General features: G+C 46.3%; 1 protein-coding gene and 1 pseudogene across 2 annotated transcripts in view; one reads left to right on the top strand and one right to left on the bottom strand.

The window, feature by feature from the left end:
- Positions 1 to 711: 711 nt before the first annotated feature.
- LOC144955616 (uncharacterized) lies at positions 712 to 4,487 on the bottom strand (annotated as a pseudogene). Its single transcript, XR_013641739.1, has 2 exons — positions 4,435 to 4,487; positions 712 to 4,002 (listed from the first exon to the last, which is right to left on the bottom strand). The product of XR_013641739.1 is annotated as an uncharacterized LOC144955616 (transcript).
- TPCN1 (two pore segment channel 1) overlaps positions 3,911 to 9,334 on the top strand; it is an 18,790-nt gene continuing 13,366 nt past the window's right edge. The window contains exon 1 of the mRNA XM_078885793.1: positions 3,911 to 3,981. The gene's annotated coding sequence lies outside the window, so the exon portion shown is untranslated. The remainder of the gene's footprint in view (positions 3,982 to 9,334) is intronic.

The following is a 9,334-nucleotide window of genomic DNA, read 5'->3' on the forward strand; positions in this document are numbered from 1 at the left end:
AGATGAATCCCTGCAGTCACGAAAGCTTTAAATCGAAATGTTATCATGTTTTATTTTTATTATTTTAGTATGTTTAGTTTTTATTATTGTATTACTTCCCTTCTACGTGACTACCGAAAGAACCAAGAAGATGAATCCCTGCAGTCACGAAAGCTTTAAATCGAAATGTTATTATGTTTTATTTTTATTTTAGTATGTTTAGTTTTTATTATTTTATTACTTCCCTTCTACGTGACTTTACCGAAAGAACCAAGAAGATGAATCCCTGCAGTCACGAAAGCTTTAAATCGAAATGTGTTGTACAGATCACTGTTCTTCACGTGGCATCTGGAAAGTTCCGCGGACACAGACTTGTCAAAGTCCTGGCGAGTCCTGGGTTTGTCTTCATGGGCGAGAATAATGAGTATGCGAGCGGTGCGGCAGTCCACACTCGTGAAACTCGACCACGTAGATTCGCACGATTTGCTGGCCAAACAACCCCATCATCGAGATCCTTCAACATTGCTTTGAGCTTCTGTCGCCACACACTTTCGACAATATCTGGCCTATCTTGAGCAGTTCGGTGTGGTGCGTTTCTGTCTAACGTCTTTGTGATTCCATCCCATTGAGGGTTGCACGTCACAGTCATGAACAAATCCGGCTTGCCAAACTCGCGCACCATCGCCATGGAGTCAGTGGCGGCTCCTGCAAAATCTCTCAGGGGGGGGCAAATGTCTGGATGATTGATAAGGATAAGGTCCACCCATGCAATGGATAAATTAACAGCTTAAGCATGTGAAGGCAACTTCACTTCTTTAATATTAATGACAAATAAAGTGACTCTTAACAATACATCTCCTTGTTTGTTTCTATACTCACTATTATTACAATCCACTCAGTTTCTTTTATTAAAGATTCCACTAGGTGGCGACAAGTAATATTGTTGACTGAAACGTGCTTACGTGTGATGACGTAAGCACGTCAGTGCGAGCCCTCCCGGAAGCCATAGAGAATGCATTGCAGCGCCCGCCGTTCGAAAAAAAACATCTTTGAATGTAAGTCTATGGGACCACTCTGGGCGATTCTCAGCCGGAGTAAAATCGCCCAAAAAGAGGCGGTACTCCACAGAACGTGGCATGACGCTGATTGGACTATATCCCGAGGCACAGTAACGGCTCGCGTAACTCTGTGGTTTAATGAGATTGGTGGTGCGTCGCCCAATCGCCCTAATGAAGAAACCGCCCCTGCATGGAGTCCTGATACTGCGAGTACATGTATCTCTCACCACCCGTGAACGACGCTGGAAGTACGACGCGCTGTCCGACTTGATCAAGGAAGTGACGGCGGCGGCTTGGCTCTGGATGCACTAACATGCCTGTGTCACGATCGTATTCCGACACTAAGCCTTGGTTTTCGCCTAATGCAACCAAGCCCTCATGCGGGTATGCATCCAGAACTCCCTTGTAAAGATCCGCTCGAAGTGTCTTCTGGTTAGCCGCGACCCAGCGCAGACTCTCCTGTTCGCACTTGGCACGTTGGTCAACCAGCCACTGCTGGAACAGTCGCCCGCCTTGGTGGAAAAACCGACTGGTCGTTTTCCTTCTGGTAGAGTCGGTACGCAACATGTTCGCGAAGCACCATTCGCGTCTTGTTCCGATACGTAGCGCCGTTCGTGTACTCATCCGTGTACGTCCAAGCCAGTTCCCCGAGAGGGAGCAAGAGAGGACATTGAAGTGAATCGTATATGGAATGGGTTTCGAACAGTCGCAAAAGCCCACCTGACCGTGGGAAGAGAAGCAAGTCTCGGTTGTTTGCCGCGTTGCCGTCATCAACCAACACAGCAGCAACCTCCGTGGCCGTGGGGAGATTGTGCGTGCGAGGTCCCGCATAGTTGTTTGCACGCAGGCGAAACACGACGTTGACGGGGTTGTCGCCGGCTTCGATCATGCTTCTCATCCGCTGACCCATCGTAAGGAACTCGCGCGCAAACGGGTTGCACGTCTCCATCATGTGCTCCAAGTCCAACAGCGCGACTCTGTTCAGGCGGCTAAAAATCCCCTGTCGGCGAGCCACTCGTGCTTCCACATCTGGATCGTACACGTAAATCTGCACAAACTTGGGCTTCGTTGTCTGACCGGCCTGATCCGTATATGGTAACAAAGATCCCAAGAAATGGGCCATCGCTCCTTGGATACGGTATGTATACACGCCTCTCTGCCCTTGGACACTTCGATCTTCCGCTACTGGGTCGAAGCGGCGATTGCTGAAAGACGCACCAAGCGACGTAAATGCAAACACTTGATTGTACATGCGTGTCTGCTTCCGAAACTCTTCATCTTGGTAGCACTTGCGTAGAATGGCCGGTGCAGGCTGGAGTGGCGGAAAAGCAACCTTGCCGTCAATGCAGCGTGTGATCGAAGACTCGCCCGGCCACTTCCATGCTCGACACTGCGAGCAAACCGAAGTTGGCTCTGGTAGTTAGTGTCTTCCTGCGATGACATTCTTCCCCGAAACTCTGGAGACTTCAAACTCGTCTTGGTTGGCGAGGGCGTCCTTGTAGCGCTTGGTTCGCCGTTGAACGCGTCGCTGTTCCAGCGTCTCCTCGACTTCGTTTTCTGTCCTCTCCATTTGCCGTTGGGACTGTCGCTGTCGCATCTCCTCTAGTTGTTCTTCCGTCATCCTGACGAGACGTTCAGCTTCCAGCTCGGCATGGCGTCGACGCGCTTCCTCCTGCTCTTCTTCCGTCAACCTCCCGCGGCGCTCTGCTTCCAGCACGCTGTGGCGACGTCGTTCTTCGTCTCGCTGCTGTTCCGTCAACCTTCGGCGCCGCTCAGCCTGCGAGTCACTGCGACGATATCGTTCATGCAGTAGTCGCTCGGCAGTCATTCTCGAACGACGCTGGGCCTCCAGCGCAGCGCGATGCGCTCGCTCAGCATGTTGTTGAAACGGAGATCGCTCAGCACGTCGCAAGCGATCCTTCTCGTTGCGCTTTAGGCGACGCAACTCTTGAAGGCCCAGTGTGAGTTGTGGATCCTCCCGCGCTGCGGCTCGAGCAATGACAAAGTCAGGGTCGTCTTCTTCTTGCTTACCTTCCTCAAGATCCACGTGGAAGTCGCCGGGAGAAACGACATGATCGTGTACGTCCATGAGGACATCCTGCATATCACTTGGTTAATCCATTGTGTCGTTGCCAGCGTTGGTTTCTATGCGCCCTTCATCGATAACATTCCCGAAGTCAAGCTCTCGCATGGCCTTATTCAACCGAAATCGCTCCACTCGGCGGCGATTGCGGCGACGATCTTTGACCTCCTTCGGCTCGGCCGCGGCAGGAGTTGCATTTAGGATTTCGTTTTCGTGAAAAGCGTCCTCGAGCCCCTCTCGTGTCTCTCTCTTTCGCTTGCTATAGGGACGAGTAGTTAGAGTTGGTGACGGTGACTATGAAATAGTTGAGCAGCTTACGCACCCTCTCCGCGTTCCACGACCACGGCTTGCAGTCATCGTGGTGCCTGTCGTCAGATATCTGGAAGTGTGCGTACACAAACGCGACGCGTTAGACAGAAAGCCTATGCAAACCACGTTGCCTCTCAGTCCGTGACATCTGAAGCACTGTACAATATATATCGCTGTACTGTTGCGCACGGGTACTGGCAGATAAAGTCCCCCCGACTGACACACAAACGTTGTCACGACAGATATAATACACGCAGTGCCTCTACCCTGCTCGCTACCAAGTCCATACGCGACCGCCAGCTATGTTCTTGCGCGTTCAGAGTGTTTGTTTTACTCACTTCCGCACGCACCACCATCCACGATAAGCGCACACTGGCACACTTACAGATGCAGCGGTTTGTTTTGTTTGATTAAATTCGTAACGCAGCATCGATATGCGCTCCACCATCCGCCATGCCCTTGCAATGCAAAGACACGGCTCCGGTGTGCGTGAGCGTGTGCGCCAGCCACGGAGACATTGGTCAGCAATTGCACCGTTCCGGTCGCACACAGGTCGGTCCCTGCATCCTCCGTCTGTATGTACACACACACACGCACAGATCCGCTATGGGGCCACCTGTTTTTTTATTTCGAAAATGTTATTTGTCGGTGTTATGCCGTCCATGGAGACGTGATCAACGGCAATACATCAAAATGGTAATAAGCCGTATGAAGCGAAAAGTAACCATTGTACCCATCAAACAGTGAGCTCGGTTGCCCCAGTCGGCGAAGACTCAGCGGATAGCGAGCCCTGCCTCCTCGTAAGGTAACGTTGTTTGGGGACTCGACTAATCGCAGCACGCATCAGCAGGCATTTTGTAACATAGATAAACGTAATATGACCGTAACAACCATTCGCACACTTGCATAGACAGCACACTGACACGGGGCAGGGTGTGCACCCACAGTGAACTGCTGCGCTGCAGCGCAGACCTTGGCACACCTATGCTATGACACAGCGCTTACCTTGTGTGTGCTTCAGCTTTTTTTTTTAAATCGACGACTGACCGACTGACGCGTGCTGCCGGCAAAAAGCACGCAGCCCACTTTCAGCCAATGATAATGTAAGGGAGAATGTATTTGTCCGACTAGAATACTAGATAGAAGGCGACACCGACAGAATGTGTCGAGCGCTGGTTTTATAAGATGCAGGCCCGTGAACTGTGCTCGGTCACTTAGCACAACACTTGTATAGGCCCAATGCAAGATGAAGCACAGTGGGTGGAAGGGAATGGGCGCAATATAGATGGAGCTGCATCCGAAAGAGTGGTCAGTTTTGGCCACTGGGCCATCGAACGGAACGCCAGCAATAATGAACAGATTGAATAGAAAGTTCTGGCGGGTGCAACAGCAACACTGTAGCCACAGTAGATTGTCCGTTGCGACCATCACTCCGATGATGGTGTCGCGTGAAAGTAGGTGAAGTGTTGACCGAAGAGACGCTCGCCTCCGGCAGGTTAATATATTTATTTGTATCGAATCAAAGTGAGCTTTGGCTCTCTTCCGGCTGTTCAATATGTTTTTAGCGAATCAAAGTGAGCTGTCTGGGTTTTGGCCAATCGCGGGAGCGCGTAAATAAATAAACGTCCAGACACGCACGCAGAACACCAAACCAGCGTAGTTGTTTAAAATAATAATATAATATATAAGAGATTGAGGGTGTAATTGTATAACGTACCACTGATGAATATGGGGGATGATATTGTATTACGTGCGACGGATAGGCATGAGGGATGATGTAATTATATAACGTACCACGGATAGGTATGGGGATGATGTAATTGTATAATGTACCACGGATAGGCAGGAGGGATGATGTAATTGTATAACGTACCACGGATAGGCATGAGGGATGATGTAATTGTATAACCTACCACGAATACGCATGAGGGATGATGTAATTGTATAACGTACCACGGATAGGTATGGTGGATGATGTAATTTTATAACCTAACACGGATAGGTATGAGGGATGATGTAGTTGTATAATGTACCACGGATAGGCATGAGGGATGTAATTATATAACGTACCACGGATGGGTATGGGATGATGTAATTGTATAACGAACCACAGATAGGTATGGTGGATGATGTAATTGTATAACGTACCACGGATAGGTATTATGGATGATGTAATTGTATAATGTACCACGGATAGGCAGGAGGGATGGTGTAATTGTATAACGTACCACGGATAGGCATGAGGGATGATGTAATTGTATAACCTACCACGAATACGCATGAGGGATGATGTAATTGTATAACGTACCATGGATAGGTATGGTGGATGATGTAATTGTATAACCTAACACGGATAGGCATGAGGGATGATGTAATTGTATAACGTACCACGGATAGGTATGGTGGATGATGTAATTGTATAACCTAACACGGATAGGCATGAGGGATGATGTAATTGTATAACGTACCACGGATAGGTATTGGGTATGATGTAATTGTATAACCTACCACGAATACGCATGAGGGATGATGTAATTGTATAACGTACCACGGATAGGTATTGGGTATGATTTAATTGTATAACCTACCACGAATACGCATGAGGGATTATGTAATTGTATAACCTACCACGGATACGCATGAGGGATTATGTAATTGTAAAACGTACTACGAATAGGTATAGGGTATGATGTAATTGCATAACGTACCACAGATAGGTATTGGGTATTATGTAATAGTATAACCTACAACGGATACGCATAAGAGATGATGTAATTGTATAATGTACCACGGATAGGCATGAGGGATGATGTAATTGTATAACGTACCACGGATAGGTATGGTGGATGATGTAATTGTATAACGTACCACGGATAGGCATGAGGGATGATGTAATTATATAACCTACCACGGATAGGCATGAGGGATGATGTAATTGTATAATGTACCACGGATAGGCATGAGGGATGATGTAATTGTATAACGTACCACGGATAGGTATGGAGGATGATGTAATTGTATAACGTACCACGGATAGGCATGGGGGATGATGTAATTGTATAACGTACCACGGATAGGCATGAGGGATGATGTAATTGTATAACGTACCACGGATAGGCATGGGGGATGATGTAATTGTATAACGTACCACGGATAGGCATGAGGATGTGGTAATTGTATAACGTACCACGGATAGGCATGAGGGATGATGTAATTGTATAACGTACTACGGATAGGTATTGGGTATGATGTAATTGTATAACCTACCACGAATACGCATGAGGGATTATGTAATTGTATAACCTACCACGGATAGGCATGAGGGATGATGTAATTATATAACGTACCACGGATAGGTATTGGGTATGATGTAATTGTATAACCTACCACGAATACGCATGAGGGATTATGTAATTGTATAACCTACCACGAATACGCATGAGGGATTATGTAATTGTATAACCTACCACGGATACGCATGAGGGATTATGTAATTGTAAAACGTACTACGAATAGGTATGGGGTATGATGTAATTGCATAACGTACCACAGATAGGTATTGGGTATTATGTAATTGTATAACCTACAACGGATACGCATAAGAGATGATGTAATTGTATAATGTACCACGGAGAGGCATGAGGGATGATGTAATTGTATAACGTACCACGGATAGGTATGGTGGATGATGTAATTGTATAACGTACCACGGATAGGCATGAGGGATGATGTAATTGTATAACGTACCACGGATAGGCATGAGGGATGATGTAATTGTATAATGTACCACGGATAGGTATGGTGGATGATGTAATTGTATAACGTACCACAGATAGGTATGGTGGATGATGTAATTGTATAACCTAACAGGGATAGGTATGAGGGATGATGTAATTGTATAACCTAACACGGATAGGCATGAGGGATGATGTAATTGTATAACGTACCACGGATAGGTATGGTGGATGATGTAATTGTATAACCTAACACGGATAGGCATGAGGGATGATGTAATTTTATAACGTACCACGGATAGGTATGGTGGATGATGTAATTGTATAACCTAACACGGATAGGCATGAGGGATGATGTAATTGTATAACGTACCACGGATAGGTATTGGGTATGATGTAATTGTATAACCTACCACGAATACGCATGAGGGATTATGTAATTATATAACGTACCACGGATAGGTATAGGGTATGATGTAATTGTATAACCTACCACGGATACGCATGAGGGATTATGTAATTGTAAAACGTACTACGAATAGGTATAGGGTATGATGTAATTGCATAACGTACCACAGATAGGTATTGGGTATCATGTAATTGTATAACCTACAACGGATACGCATAAGAGATGATGTAATTGTATAACGTACCACGGATAGGTATGGTGGATGATGTAATTGTATAACGTACCACGGATAGGCATGAGGGATGATGTAATTGTATAATGTACCACGGATAGGCATGAGGGATGATGTAATTGTATAACGTACCACGGATAGGCATGGAGGATGATGTAATTGTATAACGTACCACGGATAGGCATGGAGGATGATGTAATTGTATAACGTACCACGGATAGGCATGGGGGATGATGTAATTGTATAACGTACCACGGATAGGCATGGGGGATGATGTAATTGTATAACGTACCACGGAGAGGCATGGGGGATGATGTAATTGTATAACGTACCACGGATAGGCATGGGGGATGATGTAATTGTATAACGTACCACGGATAGGCATGGGGGATGATGTAATTGTATAACGTACCACGGATAGGCATGGGGGATGATGTAATTGTATAATGTACCACGGATAGGCATGGAGGATGATGTAATTGTATAACGTACCACGGATAGGCATGGAGGATGATGTAATTGTATAACGTACCACGGATAGGCATGGGGGATGATGTAATTGTATAACGTACCACGGATAGGCATGGGGGATGATGTAATTGTATAACCTGCACGGATACGCATGTGGGTTGATGTAATTGTATAACGTACCACGGATAGGCATGTGGGTTGATGTAATTGTATAACGTACCACGGATAGGCATGTGGGTTGATGTAATTGTATAACGTACAACGGATAGGCATACGGGATGATGTAATTGTATAACGTACCACGGATAGGGATGATGTAATTATATAACCTACCACGGATAGGTATGGGGTATGATGTAATTGTATAACGTACCACGGATAGGTATGGGGTATGATGTAATTGTATAACGCACCACGGATAGGTATGGGGGGGTGACGTAATTCTATAATGTACCACGGATAGGTATGGTGAGTGTAATTGTTTAACGTAACACGTATAGGTATGGGGGATGATGTAATTATATAACGTACCACGGATAGGCATGAGGGATGATGTAATTGTATAACGTACCACGGATAGGTATTGTGTATGATGTAATTGTATAACGTACCACGGATAGGTATGGGGTGCCATAATTGTATAACGTACCACGGATAGGTATGGTGGACGATGTAATTGTATAACGTACAACGGATAGGTATGCGGGGTGATGTAATTGTATAACGGAGCTTTGTCTTTGTGTGTGGTGTGTGTAGTACATAGACATTGCTGCTGCTACTCGCCAGCTAACAGCACTTGTCCCTACAGCCCTGCAGGAGGCTACCTGGGGGAGCTTTGTCTGTGTGTGGTGTGTGTAGTACATAGACACTGCTGCTGCTACTCGCCAGCTAACAGCACTTGTCCCTACAGCCCTGCAGGAGGCTACCTGGGGGAGCTTTACCTGTGGCTGTGTTTATTAGTAATTCCGTTGTATAAAAATTACGAAATAATAAAAAGAGGGGAGAGCGATTTTAATTCGTGGCGGTGCAAAGTGCGGAAAGAGGAGCGGAGACAGAGAG

The sequence above is a fragment of the Lampetra fluviatilis genome, unplaced genomic scaffold, assembly GCF_964198595.1.
Source record: "Lampetra fluviatilis unplaced genomic scaffold, kcLamFluv1.1 SCAFFOLD_323, whole genome shotgun sequence".
Lineage (NCBI taxonomy): Eukaryota > Metazoa > Chordata > Hyperoartia > Petromyzontiformes > Petromyzontidae > Lampetra > Lampetra fluviatilis.